This window comes from Bubalus bubalis, chromosome 10 (genome assembly GCF_019923935.1).
Source record: "Bubalus bubalis isolate 160015118507 breed Murrah chromosome 10, NDDB_SH_1, whole genome shotgun sequence".
NCBI lineage: Eukaryota > Metazoa > Chordata > Mammalia > Artiodactyla > Bovidae > Bubalus > Bubalus bubalis.
The window spans coordinates 48,748,678-48,769,120 of record NC_059166.1 but is presented as its reverse complement, the minus strand read 5'-3'; the positions used below and the strand labels follow the sequence as shown (position 1 = coordinate 48,769,120).

The 20,443-nt window shown below is 36.6% G+C and overlaps 1 pseudogene; it reads left to right on the top strand.

The window, feature by feature from the left end:
* Window positions 1-18,104: 18,104 nt before the first annotated feature.
* LOC112587640 lies at window positions 18,105-19,085 on the top strand (annotated as a pseudogene).
* The last annotated feature ends 1,358 nt before the right edge of the window (window positions 19,086-20,443 follow it).

The following is a 20,443-nucleotide window of genomic DNA, read 5'->3' as shown; positions in this document are numbered from 1 at the left end:
GCTATTCCTATTGATTCTGACTTTAATAGTTTTTGTAGTATCTCCTTAGGAAAGTCATTGATTCTTTTAGTAAAATCAGGAAATCAGATCATCTCTATGATTATTGTCTTACATAATAGGGGTGTTATTGTCTCATGTCTCCTGTAAAGCTACTCTTTACTGATTTTTTTTTTGTTAAAGAAATAATGATAAATGTCAAGATATATGAAAATATTTTATGTGCTGGATAATCCTAGAAATGTCTTGTTTATCAAACAGGCCTAAACCAATGATGAAAATATTAATACTTGTTATAGTATTAGCCAGTGATGACTGTTTTGATTATATTCAGCTTGAAGATCATTTTTGACAAAATAATGAACCAAAACATTATATGATTAAATGGTTATGCATCATCAATTTCTATTAAGGTAATTTTATTGATCAAATTTGCAGAATATTCTTTCAAGGGTCCTATACTGCATGTTTCACAGATTCTAATATCTTCATTGCAAAATATTTTAGGCCTAAGTTCATTCAATACTATGTTAGAATAGAAGGTTTTAAAAAGAAATAAAATAGCAGATAGTAGAATAAATACAAAAAAGGGTTTTTGATTTTTTTTTTAGAATGTGAAACACTTTAATTATGCTTTTAATTTGCCTTGTGGTTAACAAATTCTTGTTTAAAATGCCAGTCTTAATTATGTTTATAATTAACATGTAGTAAGTATCATACATATGGGTTAAATAGCATATGCACAACCTATCAAAGAGTGTTTTCAGTGATAGTTATTTGCAGATTCAGAGATTATATTAAAAAAATACCTACTCTTCTAAATATAAATATCTAAGTCCACAATATCTGTGTCACAGAGTTATCGTGAGCTACCACATTTCTCTTTCTCTCCAGAAGTAGAGTTCACACAATTAATAGTTATCACATATAAGCATTTCTTCTGCCAGGATCTTTAAGACACAATTTCATACATGACCTCTCCAGAAAATTTTTTTTTCATATTTGAAAAATACATTTGAAAATTATGGTATATACCCTTCCAGGATTACAGTATCTCAGAGGACAAAATGAATTTCTTAAGAAAATATTACATTAAGAGTTTTCTTACAAATAGTGTCCTTCATAATATATAATTGAATTTTATCTAAACAGGTTGTAAACCAAATACATTAATCAGCCTTCGGTTAGATGACTCTAGATGGCATGGCTAATCTCAAGGTTGGTAATAAAATTAGAGTATCATTAATTGTCCATATCTCTCTCTGGGAATATTTTAGGTATTTTGGTATATCCCAAGGAATAGTTTGGGTTATCTATGGGCACGAGTCAACAGAGAAATCAAGGGAGCCCAAACCAAATCTTAATTTACCTTTTTGAAACAAAAAATAACAGTTAGTCCTGAGAGTGTTCATTTCAAATTACATTGAATACTGGGTTGTTGTGAAAGAATGAATATCCAAAGGTCTTTAGTCAAGTCAGTCAGTTCAGTCGCTCAGTCGTGTCGGACTCTTTGCGACCCCATGAATCGCAGCACTCCAGGCATCCCTGTATCATCACCATCTCCCGGAGTTCACTCAAACTCACATCCATTGAGTCAGTGATGCCATCTAGCCATTTCATCCTCTGTCGTCCCCTGCTCCTCTTGCCCCCAATCCCTCCCAGCATCAGAGTCTTTTCCAAGCCACTCTTCGCATGAGGTGGCCAAAGTACTGGAGTTTCAGCTTTAGCATCATTCCTTCCAAAGACATCCCAGGGCTGATCTCCTTTAGAATGGACTGGTTGGATCTCCTTGCAGTCCAAGGGACTCTCAAGAGTCTTCTCCAACACCTCAGTTCAAAAGCATCAATTCTTCGGCACTCAGCTTTCTTCACAGTCCAACTCTCACATCCATACATGACTACTGGAAAAACCATAGCCTTGACTAGACAGACTTTTGTTGGCAAAGTAATGTCTCTGCTTTTCAATATGCTATCTAGATTGGTCATAACTTTTCTTCCAAGGAATAAGCGTCTTTTAATTTCATGGCTACAATCACCATCTGCAGTGATTTTGGAGCCCAAAAAAATAAAGTCTGACACTGTTTCCACTGTTTCCCCATCTATTTCCCATGAAGTGATGGGACCAGATGCCATGATCTTCGTTTTCTGAATGTTGAGCTTTAAGCTAACTTTTTCACTCTCCTCTTTCACTTTCATCAAGAGCCTTTTTAGTTCCTCTTCACTTTCTGCCATAAGGGTGGTGTCATCTGCATATCTGAGGTGATTGATATTTCTCCAGGCAATCTTGGTTCCAGCTTGTGCTTCTTGTAGCCAAGCATTTCTCATGATATACTCTGCATATAAGTTAAATAAGCAAGGTGACAATATATAGCCTTGATGTACTCCTTTTCCTATTAAAGCACATTAAATTATACCAATAATGGAAAAGAAGAAAAGAGAAATGTCACTCAGAATGTATATATTGCTCATTATAAACATCTTATGTTGATTATGCTTCACTTAATGTCATAAATTTACTTTCTTTACATTAATCTTAATTATATAGAAAAAGTATAATATAGAAAACTAAGAAATATAAACCCTAGCAACTGTCCTATTAGATGAGGCAAATCACCACTTTATTTGAATCTCATTGTCTTTACTTTGATAATAAAAATTACTTGCATCACCATGATATAGAATATAACTAGCTTCAGTTGAGCACTTGGCAGTCAAGGCTCCACTGGCCTGGTGAACACATCTGAAGAAGAGTATTGACACTTTGCTTTAGTAATCTATTTCATATACTGTCTTGTTTTAAAGGCCCCATTATACTAACTATGTTCAGAACTTTTTTATATGTTGAAGTCCTTGAAGTAAATTGAAACTATGATTTGGAACCGATACAGTGGATTTCTGAAAAGTATGAGATTCAGTCCACATTTGAATTGCTCAGATTATATTTTAATGGAAAATGAAGCTTGAAAAGAAGAAATGGGTATACTGTCAGAATATCTAATTCAAGATGGTAGTCCATGTTGCCTTACTCCCTTTCAAGCTTTAAAAGTTTTATTTTCAATTTGAGTATTATACTGCATTGAAGCATGAAAATTCTCCCCACTGGCTATGGTCAAATAGTGTGCTGCAATACTAATGTTTATATCTTGCAAACAGTTTCTGGAATGTGCTTCTTAGAGAAATGGATCTTGAAAGAGAACAAGGATATTTCTCCTTCAGTGAGATAATGAAAAATGGTTCGCTGCGTTTTTGAAATAGGTATTGAATTGTTACAAACAGTGAAGAATCCAGGGAAATGAAGTAAAAGTGATAGAATTATAATTTTCTGCATGGCTACATAGGAAAAGACTATTTAAGCTTTGTTAACTTCCAAAAATAGAGCAAAAATTCTAACAGATAAATGATGTTACTTCTGTTGTTTTGTGTATATTATTGAATGTAATTTTATATTTACATGTATTTTTGTAATACATGAGGGAAAATGAACACACAACTTTTATGAGTAGAACTATTCAATTAGTTCACAAATGCTTCAGATATCAGTGGGAAAATATTTTATTCATAAGAAAGTCAGATAAATGAATAAAAAACATATGACAGTATAACGGCATGGATGCTTACAATTCTACATTAGATATTATGACTTATAAAGCACTCTATGACATGGAGATAATTTTTTAATCTAAAGATGTTATTGATAGATCAATATCTAATATTGATCTTTCTAAGCAGTTCAAGTGATAAGTTCAATTTGGAAAAATAAAATAGATAAATAAAAACAAATAAATATATACTGCTTTTATCTGAAATTTTGTCAAAAGATTTTAAATACACTGCATAGAAAATTAACTGTACATATCTATTTGATGGTATTAGCTTTAAACAACATGCTTGCCAGTGCAGGAAATGTAAGACATGGATTCAATCCCTGGGTGGAGAAGATTCCCTGGAAAAGGAAATGGAAACCCACTCCCGTATTCTTGCCTGGAGAATCCCACAGACAAAGGAGCCTTGTGGACTACAGTCCATAGGGTTGCAGAGTCAGATGCAACTGAAGTGATTTATCATTCAGCATTCATTCATTCATCTATTTAATGTTAAACATTATAGAGCATTTATTTACAATATGTTTTTAAATCACAATTATTCCTTACTAAATCAATAAGCATATTAAAAGATGCATATAATAAAATTATTTTAACATATTATGCTTATATTGGTCTTAAATTCTACCTTATTATATTAACATATTGCATTATTTTAAACATTTATAACAACTTGTATATGTTGTGAAATGTAGTAAGGTATCATTTGTATAATTAACATATTATTAAAAGTACCATTAAAAGATGATAAGCTGCTGTATTTTATAATTATTAGTATTTTGGACAAAAAGGATGAGCACTGAACAATTTTTTGGAATATCAGAACTGGCTCTCAAATGATAAGACAGAAACTGCATTTAATTTTATTTCACTAAGAGATGATTTTGGGAGTAAGTAAAACAAATTATTTTATCCTTGAGAATACATAGGAATTAAGTTTTCTCAGGGTTAAAGGATATTAAAATTTTGTCCATTTTGGAAAATATGAAATCCAATATTTAAAAAATCATTTTATTGTATATTATTTTATTAAATTTTATTGGTATATAATTGATTTGCAATGTGTCAGTTTCTGCTGTACAGTAAAGTGAATCAATGATATATATACATAATCCACTCTTTGTAGATTCTTTCCCCATATAGGTCATAAAAGAGTATTGAATAGAGTTCCCTGTACTACACCCTGCTTATTAGTTATCTATTTTATACAATTAGTGTGTATATCCAGAATCATTTTAAAATGTGATGATGGCTGGTCCATTTTCCAAAGGAATATTTCCAATGTATACCTGTGAGTGTGGGGTGTGTGGAAATGAAGATATCAGTACTATCAATTATGTAAATATATTTTTAAAAGTTAGTTTTAATAATGAAGATTAAATACATATTAGGCATTTAAATAACTACAACTGTTCCATAATGAATTAATTTCTATTTTTAATAAACTTTTATTGATGCAATAGAGAGAAAGGTGCAAAAATCATCCTGTAGCATTTGATGAATTGTCATAAACTTAATGTACTTACATAACCTCATTCTAGATCAAGAATAAATATTACCAGAGTCTCAGAAGACCCTTTATGCCAGCTGGCATTTACTATCCCTTTTTCATGAACTCAACTCATATGCTAGTAAAGTAATGCTCAAAATTCTCCAAGCCAGGCTTCAGCAATACGTGAACTGTGAACTTCCAGTTGTTCAAGCTGGTTTTAGAAAAGACAGAGGAACCAGAGACCAAAGTGCCAACATCCACTGGATCATCAAAAAAGCAAGAGAGTTCCAGAAAAACATCTATTTCTGCTTTATTGACTATGCCAAAGCCTTTGACTGTGTGGATCACAATAAACTGTGGAAAATTCTGAAAGAGATGGGAATGCCAGACCACCTGACTTGCCCCTTGAGAAATCTGTATGCAGGTCAGGAAGCAACAGTGAGAACTGGACATGGAACAACAGACTGGTTCCAAATAGGAAAAGGAGTACATCAAGGCTGTATATTGTCACCCTGCTTATTTAACTTACATGCAGAGTACATCATGAGGAACACTGGGCTGGAAGAAGCACAAGCTGGAATCAAGACTGCCAGGAAAAATATCAATAACCTCAGATATGCAGATGACACCACCCTTATGGCAGAAAGTGAAGAGGAACTAAAAAGCCTCTTGATGAAAGTGAAAGAGGAAAGTGAAAAAGTTAGCTTAAAGCTCAACATTCAGAAAACGAAGATCATGGCATCTGGTCCCATCACTTCATGGGAAATAGATGGGGAAACAGTGGAAACAGTGTCAGACTTTATTTTTCTGGGCTCCAAAATCACTGCAGATGGTGATTGTAGCCATGAAATTAAAAGACACTTACTCCTTGGAAGGAAAGTTATGACCAACCTAGATAGCATATTGAAAAGCAGAGACATTACTTTGCCAACAAAGGTGTGTCTAGTCAAGGCTATGGTTTTTCCTGTGGTCATGTGAGAGTTGGACTGTGAAGAAGGCTGAGGACCGAAGAATTGATGGTTTTGAACTGTAGTGTTGGGGAAGACTCTTGAGAGTCCCTTGGACTGCAAGGAGATCCAACCAGCCCATTATAAAGGAGATCAGCCCTGGGATTTTTTTGGAAGGAATAATGCTAAAGCTGAAACTCCAGTACTTTGGTCACCTCATGCGAAGAGTTGACTCATTGGAAAAGACTCTGATGCTGGGAGGGATTGGGGGCTGGAGGAGAAGGGGACGACAGAGGATGAGATGGCTGGATGGCATAACTGACTCGATGGACATGAGTCTGCGTGAACTCCGGGAGTTGGTGATGGACAGGGAGGCCTGGAGTGCTGCAATTCATGGGGTGGCAAAGAGTCAGACACGACTAAGGGACTGAACTGAACTTTCATGAACACAAAGGTAACTACATTACTGCCCATGGATTATTTGTGCTCATTATTGAAACACTGTAGAAACATAATACATATATTAATTAGTGTTCTTCACTCAGTACTATTTATGAAAGATTCATTCATGTTAATATGTAACACAAGAACTCATTATTTTCATTGAAGAATATCAGAACTCCGTTCAGTTCAGTCATTCAGTCATGTCCGACTCTTTGCGACCACATGAACAGCAGCACACCAGGCCTCCCTGTCCATCACCAACTGCCGGAGTCCACCCAAACCCATGTCCATAGAGTCAGTGATGCCATCCAACCATCTCATCCTCTGTCGTCCCCTTCTCCTATTGCCCTCAAACTTTCCCAGCATCAGGGTCTTTTCAAATGAGTCAGCTCTTTGTATCAGGTGGTCAAAGTATTGGAGTTTCAGCTTCAACGTCTGTCCTTCCAATGAAAACTGAGGACTGATCTCCCTTAGAATGGACTGCTTGGATCTCCTTGCAGTCCAAGGGACTCTCAAGAGTCTTCTCCAATATCTCAGTTCAAAAGCATCAATTCTTCGGCACTCAGGCCTCTTCACAGTCCAACACTCACATCCATACATGACCACAGGAAAAACCATAGCCTTGACTAGATGGACCTTTGTTGACAAAGTAATGTCTCTGCTTTTTAATATGCTATCTAGGTTGGTCATAACTTTATTCCAAGGTGTAAGCGTCTTTTAATTTCATGGCTTCAATCACCATCTGCAGTGATTTTGGAGCCCAGAAAAATAAAGTTAGACATTGTTTCCACTGTTTCCCCATCTATTTCCCATGAAGTGATGGGACCAGATGCCATGATCTTATTTTTTGGAATGTTGAGCTTTAAGCCAACTTTTTCACTCTCCTCTTTCACTTTCATCAAGAGACTCTTCAGTTCTTCTTCCCTTTCTGCCATAAGGGTGGTGTCATCTGCATATCTGAGGTTATCAAGATGTCTCCTGGCAATCTTGATTCCAGCTTGTGTGTGCTTCTTCCAGCCCAGCGTTTCTCATGATGTACTCTGTATATAAGTTAAATAAGCAAGGTGACAATATACAGCCTTGACGTACTCCTTTTCCTATTTGGAACCAGTCTGTTGTTCCATGTCCAGTTCTAAGTGTTCCTTTCTGACCTGTATACAGCTTTATCAAGAGGCAGGTCAGGTGGTCTGGTATTCCCATCTCTTTCACAATTTTCCACAGTTTATTGTGATCCACACAAAGGCTTTGCCATAGTCAATAAACCAGAAACAGGTGTTTTTTTCTGGAACTCTCTTGCTTTTTCCATGATTCAGAAGATGTTGGCAATTTGATCTCTGGCTCCTCTGTGTTTTCTAAAACCAGCTTGAGCATCTGGAAGTTCACGGTTCACGTATTGCTGAAGCCTGGCTTGGAGAATTTTGAGCATTACTTTACTAGTGTGTGAGATGAATGCAATTGTGCAGTAGTTTGAGCATTCTTTGCATTGCCTTCTTTGGGATTGTAATGAAAATTGACCTTTTCCAGTTCTATGGCCACTGCTGAGTTTTCCAAATTTGTTGGCATATTAAGTGCAGCACTTTCACAGCATCATCTTCCAGGATTTGAAATAGCTCAACTGGAATTCCACCACCTCCCCTAGCTCTGTTCGTAGTGATGCTTTCTAAGGCCCACGTGACTTCACATTCCAGGATGTCTGGCTGTTGGTGAGTGATCACAGCATCGTGATTATCTGGGTCATGACGATCTTTTTTGTACAGTTCTGTGTATTCTTGCCAGCTCTACTTTATGTCTTCTGCTTCTGTAGGTCCCTACCATTTCTGTCCTTTATTGAGCCTATCTTTGCATGAAATGTTTGTTTGGTAACTCTTATTTTCTTGAGGAGATCTCTAGTCTTTCCCATTCTATTGTTTTCCTCTAATTCTTTTCATTGATCACTGAGAAAGCCTTTCTTGTCTCTCCTTGCTATTCATTACATGGTACTAGACAATGCAAGGTGGTTTCTCTTGTTTGTGGATACCGCGAATTCCCTAGGCTATGATGACAACAGGGCATAACTAGGATGCAACTTTTCACCCACCATGTGCTCCAACATACTGACTATCAAGGTTGTTTTAATTTTTAATCTCCAGGAGAGACAGAGGTGCCTATGATTTTGACCATCTCCTTAAGTGCTTGAATGAGGTCATTACAATAGAACTACCCACTCATATTATAATTAGATGAGAAAACAATGGCATCCAGATCTCCTCTGTTCTTTAACATTTATATTTTAATCTATTTTCCTTTAATCTAAATGTCTTTCTAGTTTCTAAATATGTCTGTTTCTCACACCAATGATCTGTATTGTTAGTTTAGAAATTAATCTAATGGCACTGAATTCTTTTTCAGTTCAGTTGCTCAGTCGGGTCCAACTCTGTGATTCCATGGACAGCAGCACACCAGGCTTCCCTGTACACCACCAACTCCTGGAGCCTACTCAAACTCATGTCCATCGTGTTGGTGAGACCATCCAACCATCTTATCCTCTGTCATCCCCTTCTCCTCCCACCTTCAATTTTTCCAGCATCAGCGTCTTTTCCAATTAGTCAGTTCTTCACATCAGGTGGCCAAACTATTGGAGTTTCAGCTTCAGTCTCAGTCCTTCCAGTGAATATTCAGGACTGATTTCCTTTAGAATGGACTGGTTTGATCTCCTTGCAGTCCAATGGACTCTCAAGACGCTTCTCCAAAACCACAGTTCAAAAGCATCAATTCTTCAGTGCTCAGCTTTCTTTATAGTACAACTCTCACATCCATACATGTTGGTAAAGTAACGTCTCTGCTTTTTAATATACTGTCTAGATTGGCCATAGCTTTTCTTCCAAGGAGCAAGCATCTTTAAATTTCACGGCTACAGTCATCATCTGCAGTGATTTTGGAACCCCCAAAATAAACTCTGTCACTGTTTCCATTGTTTCCCCTTCTATATGCCATGAAGTTATAGGACCAGATGCTATGATTTTAGTTTTCTGAATGTTGAGTTTTAAGCCAACTTTTTCACTCTCATCTTTCACTTTCATCAAGACTCTTTAGTTCTTCTTCGCTTTCTTTTAAATTTTTCTTAAATTTTAAATTAAAGTTATTTAAGTTATATACCTGCTGTTTATCTTTTGACTACATCTGGCTAAGTAAAAAGCCAGATGTTAATTTGCTTGTTAATTCATTAAATGTCCATGGAGTTCCAAACAGGAATTGAAAACTTTATCAGAGAGGTTACCGTTTAACAGGGAAAACATATATCAATCAGTATGATGTAAAATCTAATATGAGGAATAGTCATAAAAATATATGCCAAAAAAAGTGAGAATTTGAATTATTTTAATTGTATTTTCTCACATTTCTTAATATCACCTACATAGTTTCGTGAGGTTGAAATATTTGCATCCTCTTTGCATTCTTTAGGGATGTATCCTCTTCTGTTTTCTGGTAGTCATCTAAAAAATTTCTTGCTTTGGCATTTGTGAGCACTATTCTTGCTTAAAAGGACAATTATTTTTTCACTGTTTCATAGGTACATTAAATATCTACTGTGAAAGTTCGGTACAGATTGATAGATAATAGATAGGAAATTAGAGTGCTGTAGCTGGACAGAGATATGAAAAAGGAAAGTCTTATGCATATATATCTATCTAAAATTTATTTGACTCATGTTTCCCAAAGGATTTAATTTTAAGAGTTGTAGAAGATATTTGTATAATATGTAACAAAGTGCTATTTAAACAATATTCTAAAAAATAGGCAAAATATTTCAACAGGTGCTTAACAAAAGAGTTTGCTAAATGGCCAATAAACATACTAAAACTTGTTCAACATCTTAACATTGATAAGCTTCAGGAAAATACAAAATACAGCTCTATTGTTATATTGTTTTAGTACACAAATAGATTAAAGAGTGACAATCCTTAGAGTTTTCTAGAATATATCCAACTTGAAGTCTCATACGTTATTACTGAGAGTGAAATTGGTATCACTCCCTTGGAAAATTGTTTAGCAATATCTACTAAAGCTTACCATTTGCATTTCCTGTGACACAGCAACTTTCCTTAAGTATATACTCTCAAGTATATATTCCTGAGTATATGCCAACAAACACATACACACATGCGCATCACAAATGTACAAGATGGTCCTATAAGCGTTATTTACAATAAATCAGCTCAGGAAAAGATAACAGGTGTCCAAACACTGTGCAATGGATGATTGCCTAACAGAAGCAGAAAATATTAAGAAGAGGTGGCAAGAATACACAGAAACACTGAACAAAAAAAGATCTTCATGACCCAGATAATCACGATGGTGTGATCACTCACCTAGAGCCAGACGTCCTGGAATGTGAAGTCAAGTGGGCCTTAGGCAGCATCACTATGAACAGAGCTAGGGGAGGTGATGGAATTCCAGTGCAGCTATTTCAAATCCTGAAAGACGATGCTGTGAAAGTGCCGCACTCAATATGTCAGCAAATTTGGAAAACTCAGCAGTGGCCACAGGACTGGAAAAGGTCAATTTTCATTCCAATCCCAAAGAAAAGCAATGCCAAAGAATGCTCAAACTACCGAACAACTGCACTCGTCTCACACGCTAGTAAAGTATTGCTTAAAATTCTCTAAGCCAGGCTTCAGCAATATGTGAACTGTGAACTTCCAGTTGTTCAAGCTGGTTTTAGAAAAGACAGAGGAACCAGAGATCAAATTGCCAACATGGGCTGGATCATCAAAAAAGCAAGAGAGTTCCAGAAAAACATCTATTTCTGCTTTATTGACTATGCCAAAGCCTTTGACTGTGTGGATCACAATAAACTGTGGAAAATTCCGAAAGAGATGGGAATGCCAGACCACCTGACTTGCCTCTTGAGAAATCTGTATGCAGGTCAGGAAGCAACAGTGAGAACTGGACATGGAACAACAGACTGGTTCCAAATAGGAAAAGGAGTACATCAAGGCTGTATATTGTCACCCTGCTTATTTAACTTACATGCAGAGTACATCATGAGGAACACTGGGCTGGAAGAAGCACAAGCTGGAATCAAGATTGCCAGGAAAAATATCAATAACCTCAGATATGCAGATGACACCACCCTTATGGCAGAAAGTGAAGAGGAACTAAAAAGACTCTTGATGAAAGTGAAAGAGGAAAGTGAAAAAGTTAGCTTAAAGCTCAACATTCAGAAAACGAAGATCATGGCATCTGGTCCCATCACTTCATGGGAAATAGATGGGGAAACTGTGGAAACAATGGCTGACTTTATTTTTCTGGGCTCCAAAATCACTGCAGATGGTGATTGAAGCCATGAAATTAAAAGATGCTTACTCTTTGGAAGGAAAATTATGTTTAACCTAGACAGAATATTAAAAAGCAGAGACATTACTTTGTCAACAAAGGTCCGTCCAGTCAAGGCTATGGTTTTTCCTGTGATCATGTATGGATGTGAGAGTTGGACTATAAAGAAAGCTGAGTGCTGAAGAATTGATGCTTTTGAACTGTGGTGTTGGAGAAGACTCTTGAGAGTCCCTTGACTGCAAGGAGATCCAAGCAGTCCATCCTAAAGGAGACCAGTCCTGGGTATTCATTGGAAGGACTCCTGTTGAAGCTGAAACTCCAATACTTTGGCCACCTGATACAAAGAGCTGATTCATTTGAAAAGACCCTGATGCTGGGAAGGATTGAGGGCAGGAGGAGAAGTTGACAACAGAGGATGAGATGGTTGGATGGCATCACTGACTCGATGGACATGGGTTTGGGTGGACTCTGGGAGTTGGTGATGGACCGGGAAGCCTTTCGTGCTGTGGTTCATGGGGTCCCAAAGAGTGGGACATGACTGAGTTACTGAACTGAAATGAACTGAATTGCAAAGGTTGTTTTCTAGCTCCTTCTAATACATCAGTAATGAAAAAAACAGATTCCTGTCTTTATGTGCCTACATTCTGCCGTGAAGCACATTGCATAGTCAGATTCCAGCTCTTATTTTATTAGGTCAACTAAAATCTTTCAGTAGATTTCTCCTGTTAGTCTGCCCTCATAGTTGTATTTGGTACATGTGTGCTATGCTGTGCTCAGTCGTGTCCGACTCTGTGATCCAATGGACTGTAGCCCCCCAGGCTGCTCTGTCCATGAGGATTCTCCAGGCAAGGATACTGGAGTGGGTTGCCATGCCCTCCTCCAGGGGATCTTCCCAACCCAGGGATCCAACGCAGACTTTACACTGTAGGAAGATTCTTTACCAACTGAGCCATCAGGGAAGTCCATTTGGTACATAGGAAATGACAAAAATACATTGGAAAGAAAAGGAAAGGGAAAAACACACAGTCTCTTTAGCCTCATTTCAATCTTTATATCCCTTAAGGTTATATAACTTGATTTTTATCTTTTAAACATGGAAAATTCACGTTGGTGATATTGAAATTACTACAACAATCATAAATATCCATAGCATTAACTCTTCTTTCTATTGTCTGACTACCATGCTTCCTGTAATATCAAGGATTACAAACTTAAAAACATTTAAAATAAGAGGTAATCATTATTAGAGATATAAAATTAAGTTCCTTGAACTTATTAAACCAGGTAGATTTCAGATGACAATAAAAACATGCTTTTTAGAACTACCTAATTCAATAATGAGAACAACTTCTTAATCCACATTTTCCTTTACATATAAAATATCATAAATCTATATAATCTGTTGATTTTCCACAAATGTGTTTTTTTAAATCTGTGAATAGAATAACTATATTCAATTCTTTTTTAAGCTGAAAGACTATCTCCATGCCAAGTTGAATGTCTTTCTCATTACTAATTAAAAAAAAAGTGTTATTTACAGTAAGTGTGTCAATCAAGTTTAACAGAATAAATAATTGTACAATTGAGGAAAATATCACAAAAATATATTACCAGGATTTTACTGGTTATATACCTTATGAATATTTCTGTATTAGTAGTAGCAGAAGAAGCAGTAGGTTTAGATGTAGTAGTACTATAAAGTAATAAAATCAAGCAAATTTCAATCCCCACTTGAATGTAGAAACCTAAACATACTCACTGAGTCAGAAAGAGACAGAAATTTTTGCTTGGACTGAGCAAGTCAGATAGATATTTATAAAGCAGACTTTTACAGAAGAGGGATCAATGAAGATCAAATATATTAACAAAGCTACACATAGGTCCTATTCCATCTTCAGCCAATACTAATCTGCACATTTATAACGTGAAACCATACTATTCTCAGAAATCATATGGAACTGGGTGTCATGTAGATTCTTACAAGGTAAACTAGAGAGATTTTATTAAATTCATGGTTGAATGTCTTGTTAAATATCCCAAAAGGGTTACACCTTAGGAGTGGGGTGAAACTAGTCCCAGATTAAAGTTCATTATAATATTTATCTGAATAAAGTTTAACCACATTTCAAAGCAAGTAAACTGATCTGTAAATAACTCAACTGTCTGCCAGAACAAAGTAAGAATTTTTAACAGGTTAAAAAAAAGAAAAAATACAACATTCAACAATGTAAACTTTATAAATCTGGCATCCAATCAATTATTATCAAATATTAAAAAAGTAGGTATATTTACATCATAACTAGGAAAAATAAGCCAGTAGAAACAAACTGCAACATGACTGGGAGATGATAGACTTAGTAGATAAGGTCATTAACTTTGCAGCTACAAAAATATTCAATATGTACACAAATGTAAAGATAAGCATGAACATAATAAAAAGAACATGAGAAGATATTAACAAAATAGCAAAAATCAACATCAAAGAATGAAAAGTATGTCTTAAAGGAAAATTTCACTAGATTGGATTAGCAGGATTAGATACTACAAAACAAAATATCAGCAAACTCAGAAAGCAACAGAAACTATCAAAAATGGAAGCTACCTTGAAAAATGATAATTAAAAAATAAGTAGCACTGCAGTGATACATGCAAAATATTAAGGAATATAACATACATGTAATCAAAGTTATGGATATGGAGCACACAAAATAACATTTAAATATAATGCCTTTTTAATTTGATAATAAGTACAAGTCTATAGACACAAGACCATCAAAAATCACAAGCAAATTGAACTCAGGGAAATAATAACAAGATATTCCATAATTGAATTGTTTCACTATCACTGCTAAAGAGAAAAACAGCAAAAGCAAAAAAAAAAAGAAAGGTTTACAACCTACAGAAACAAACATAAATATTATTGTGGACTTTGTGTAAGGAATTATGTAAGCCAAAAGGTAATGTCATCCAAAAAAATGCTGTGAAAACAACCAAAAACTATGATATGGAGCTCTACATTCAGCAAAAGTATATTTTGATAATGCATGAAAGGGACTTCTAATTTCTGTGGGATATATAAAACTAGAAACTAAAGAGCCTCTTGATGACGGTGAAAAAGGAGAATGAAAAAGCAGCTTAAAGCTCAACATCCATAAAACGAAGGTAATGGCATCTGGTCCCATCACTTCATGGCAAATGGATGGGGAAACAGTGGAAACAGTGACAGACTTTATTTTCTCACTGCACACAGTGATTGCAGCCATGAAATTAAAAGACATATTCTCCTTGGAAGAAAAGCTATGACCAACCTAGACAGCATATTAAAAAACAGAGACATTACTTTGTCAACAAATGTCTATCTAGTCAAAGCTATGGTTTTTCCAATAGTCATATACAGATGTGAGAGTTAGACCATAAAAAAGGCTGCTACTGCTGCTGCTAAGTCACTTCAGTTGTGTCCAACTCTGTGCGACCACATAGATGGCAGCCCACCAGGATCCCCCGTCCCTGGGATTCTCCAGGCAAGAACACTGGAGTGGGTTGCCATTTCCTTCTCCAATGCATGAAAGTGAAAAGTGAAAGTGAAGTCGCTCAGTCGTGTCTGACTCTTAGCGACCCCATGGACTGTAGCCCACCAGACTCCTCCATCCATGAGATTTTCCAGACAAGAGTATTAGAGTCGGGTGTCATTGCCTTCTCCGAAAGAAGGCTGAGCACCAAAGAATTGATGCTTTTGAACTGTGGTGTTGGAGAAGACTCTTGAGAGTCCCTTGGATTGCAAGGAGATCAAACCAGTCAATCCTAAAGGAAATCAGTCCTAATGAATATTCATTAGAAGGACTGATGCTGAAGCTAAAGCTCAATAATTTGGCCAGCTGATGTGAAGAGATGACTTTTTGAAAAAGACCCTGCTGCTGGGAAAGATAGAAGTCAGGAGAAGAATGGGATGACAGAGGACAAGATAGTTAAATGGGATTATTGACTCACTGGACATGAGTTTGAGCAAGCTCTGGGAGATGGCGAAGGAAGTGGAGCCTGGTGTGCTGCAGGCCATGGGGTTGCAAAGAGTCAGAGACGACTGAGGGACTGAACAGCAATGATAATGTAAAACTAGAAAAAGCATTGTTTCCAACTTTACAGAAACAAACAAAGTAGCTAGGCAAAATGTATAATTTATCACTTTTCTTCAACCCACCAGAGACCTGAGTGTGCAGGGCAAAAACTGACTGAAATCTATAGAATCTGAAATCTCTGAAACCAGTTCAAATCTTCAAAAAGAGAAAGCACACAATTACATGATTATCTGGGCAGAAGCAGTCTGACAATGAGGAGAATTGCTGAGAAAAAAATGAAAATTGTTAAAGAACTAGCAAAGGCTCAAGGTGGTTCAGCAGAATACAGAATTCATGGGGGATATAAATGCATCCAGTTACATGCTCCTTACTGTGAACTTCAGTGGGGGCTCACCAAACAATTGATAACAAACTTGAGAAAACATCCCTTGTAGTAAAGGCCAAGGAAAGACCAGCTTCTGCCGGAAACATATGATACAATTCCTTATCTCCTACTTCTAATAGAGAAGCAAAGCTGTAAATTGGAGGTGAAGGGCAACAAACAATGTCACCCTTAAGATAGTGGAAGTAAATAGACACATATTTTCTACCTGGGGAGAGGACAGGAATGCATGCTGTACTCAGAAGTACCGCTACAGGAGGAGCAAGCCACACTCTCAAGACTCTGGTAAAGAGTGGTTGCCCAAGACTGAGACTTAGTAAGAGTAATCGAGAATGTGTTTCCCCCATAATGCAACAACTAACTACCAGGCTAACCAAATTAAAAACAATCAGCAGTGAAATACTCCTAGAGAGAAACCTTCTCTGAAACAGAGCAGAAAGGAAAGACCTAGAAATGAATGTGGAACATGAAGCAAAAGAAAATCTCTGACAAATAAATTCCCACTCTAAATAAAAGTAGTCACTAAAGGAATTTAAAGCCTATGGGCTTTGAGGGTAACCATAGAAACAACAATATCCAACAATTCACCTTTACTCCTGAACAAATTAACCTCAAATCTCACAGGAAGAGTCTGGCACAAGGAAATATATGAAGGAATGTTTATTTCAAAGCATAAATCTTGTTTACTTCAGCTTTTATTGTCTTATATATAAGCTTTCATATTGAAAAAAAACAATATAATGTACATCAAAAAAATCAAGAAATCAAAACATTCCAAAAGATACAACAATCAAAGAGACACTCAGATATAGCAGGGAATTTAAAATAGCCATGATTAATATGCAAAAGCTTTCGTGTGAAAGGTAGCAACATGCATGATAATACAAGTAATTTCAGCCTAGAGTTGGAAACTATAATGCAAACTATAAATAGAGAGAGGACAAGAAGAAAGACTAGAGTTTCATAGATGAAAGCTATGTAATGAGCTATGAAAAAAACTAATGAATTTTAAGATTGGTCATTAAAGTTTACCAAAACTGAAATATAAGAAAAAATGAATTAAAAAATCAGAAATGAGAATTCAAGAAGTGTGAAACAATATCAAACACACTGCATGCATGAATGCTGAGTCTTTTCAGTCATGTCTGACTCTTTGTGACACTATGGTTTGTAGCTTGCAGAGCTTCTCTGTCCATGGGATTTTCCAGGCAAGAATACTAGAGTGGGTTGCCATGCCCTCCTCCAAGGCATCATCCCTACTCAGGGATGGAACCCATGTCTCCTGTGGCTCCTGCATTGCAGGTGAATTCTTTACCGCTGAGCCACCAGGGAAGCCCACTGAACAATCTAATAATATCTAACTGAAATACCAGAGGAGTAGAGCCAGAAAAAAATATAGAAATGTTTCAGGAAATAATGGTAACGATTTTTAAAAACTCTATGACAGTCTCCAAACTTACATGACAAAACTCAGATCAGAGAACATCTGGCATGATAAACATGTACACACACACACACACACACACACACACACACACACACACAACCCTAAGCATGTCAGGCTGAAACTGTCACAAAAGACAAACTCTTGAAGTAAGATAAAGAATAAGCATTGTATACAAAGAAAGTAATTACAGAAATTTCTTGTCAAAAATCATCTATAATGGAAGAAAAAGAAGTGATTTCCTTAAAGTGCTGAAATAAAATATGTTACAACAAAGAATTCTAAACTGAGTGAATGTATCTCTTGGAAATAAAGGAAAAATCAATATTTTGTCATACAAAAAAAAGAAAATTATCAACAGAACTGCCTATAAGAAAGGATAATTGTGAGCTGTAGGGCCGTGGGCAGAGCTAGAAGCTGATGACAAGATCCCCCTGCCCTGAGCTGATGACCTTTCTACAGCCAGGAGCCAATGGCTAGGGACAAAGCCAAACCCTGTGAGCTGGACCAGGAGAAATACAATGCTGATGACAATGTGAAAATCATCTGCCTAGGAGACAGCACTGGGGGCAAGTCCAAACTCATGGAGAGATTTCTCATGGATGGATTTCAGTCCCAGCAGCTGTCCACATACACCCTGACCCTGTACAAGCACACAGTCACAGTAGATGGCAAGACTGTCCTTGTGGACTTTTGGGACACAGCAGGCCAAGAGCAGTTCCAAAGCATGCATGCCTCCTGCTACCACAAGGCCCATGCCTGCATCATGGTATTTGATGTACAGAGGAAAATCACATAATAAGAACTTGAACACTTGGTATATGGAGCTTCAGGAGTTCAGGCCAGAGATTCTGTGCATTGTGGTGGCCAATAAAATCTACGCAGACATGAAAATGGCCCAATAGGGTTTCAATTTTGCCAGGAAATTCTTCTTGCCCCTGTACTTTGTCTCAGCTGCTAATGGTACCAATGTTGTGAAGCTCTTTAATGATACAATTCGATTAGCTGTGTCTTACAAACAGTGCTCCCAGGACTTCATGGACAAGGTTTTGCAGGAGCTTGAGAACATCGACTTGGAGCAGAAGGAGGAGGATATGCCAGACAAAGAACAGCATGGCCGCAACCAGAGCCCATCTCCTTCCTGAGCCACAGGAGGCCTTTCCGTGGCCCACTTGGTGGTGAAGGGCTAAGTTCAGAAGACCTCTCCCTCAACAATCCTTCAGCTTTCAGTTGAGACATCTTCCAGGCTGTCCCCTGCTATACCTCCTAAAAAACCCAGTTGTCCCATTTGCCCCCCACCACAACATTATATCCATGGCCCATGAAAGATGACCCTTACATATGATTCCCTCCCCTGTGGGTTGGGGTCAGTACACAGTATTAACAGATGTAAGGCCCATACCAGACCCTGAAGCCAAATTAAGGATGGACCCTCCAGGTCATGTGGGACAGTAAAGAGAATCATGGAATATTCTGTGTGTTTCATAAATAAAACGATATTTAAGTGTCTTCCATCCCCAGTCCTCCCACCCCCCACCCCCCAATCCCCCACCAAGAACTAATGTCAGGGCCTATTCATTGCATTTCCACCAAAGGGATGATTTTTCATTACTGATTTTTCTCCTCTTTAGGCTCCCAACTAAATCAGTAATTTTAAGAAAATGATTTTGAGCAAAGAGTTGTTTGTTCCACAAGTTTTTCTAGAGCTCTTCTGTATATGGCCAGTACTTTGATGAACAGTAAGGCCAAAACCACAGGCCCAAGACTGCTGTTAACATCAAGTGAAAGCAGGTGACTGGTCTGGCCATACAGAGTAATACACAAACATTGTTGTGAACATCAAGGGTCAATACAGCCACATCACAAGGCATTGTATTATAAGAAATTGACTTTAGGAAGCTCCATTTAAAACCCATATTTTAACACAGGAGACTTTTCTTCATTTTTCTAAGGACTAGTGTGGACACTGTACATCTTTGGATGGCAAGGGCTGCTAAGAACTGTCATGCTGCTTTTTCCATTTATCTCCAGGACTTGTTGCTCACTAGAATGCTTTTATCATATTCTTATACATCATTTCCATTAATTATTTTTTATTTACAATAAAGTTTGAATTACATAAAAAAGAAAGGATAATTGTGATTTTTCGAACAGAATGAATACAATATTAATCAAAAAAATGTATCTACATGAAATCTGAAGAACATTAGAAACAGAATAAACTTTAGTTTTCTTATTTTTTCATTGTTCTAAAATATAACTTTCTGTTTATAACCAAAACAGTGGGCAATATCATATTTTCATCTATTAAAGATGACATGGATTGTCTACATAGAATATCTCAAAAAAATCTAAGAAATAAATGTTTTTAGGATATATGAGTTTGACGAGACTGCAGGATACAAATTTGATCATCAAAAATCAAAAAATGAAACATCTTCTTGATTTGGTGTCTGAGAATCTTGACTGGTCTTGCAACTGGGTTCATTACTTTCTTTGATAATATTTCCAGAGAAAACAATACATGATTAGTCAAAAGGAGCCAAAACAATAGTGTGATAATGCTCTATTGCTTAAATGTTGGTTATAAGCATAAGCAAACATATAAAGAACTGCAACTAATGCACAAAACAATTAATTTCTGAATTATTTCATGAGTATTATAGACAGAGTTTATTTTAAAAGGTGAATAGTCATATTTTGCCATAGAAAAATGATGTAGCAGAACTGATCTTAATAATTATTTC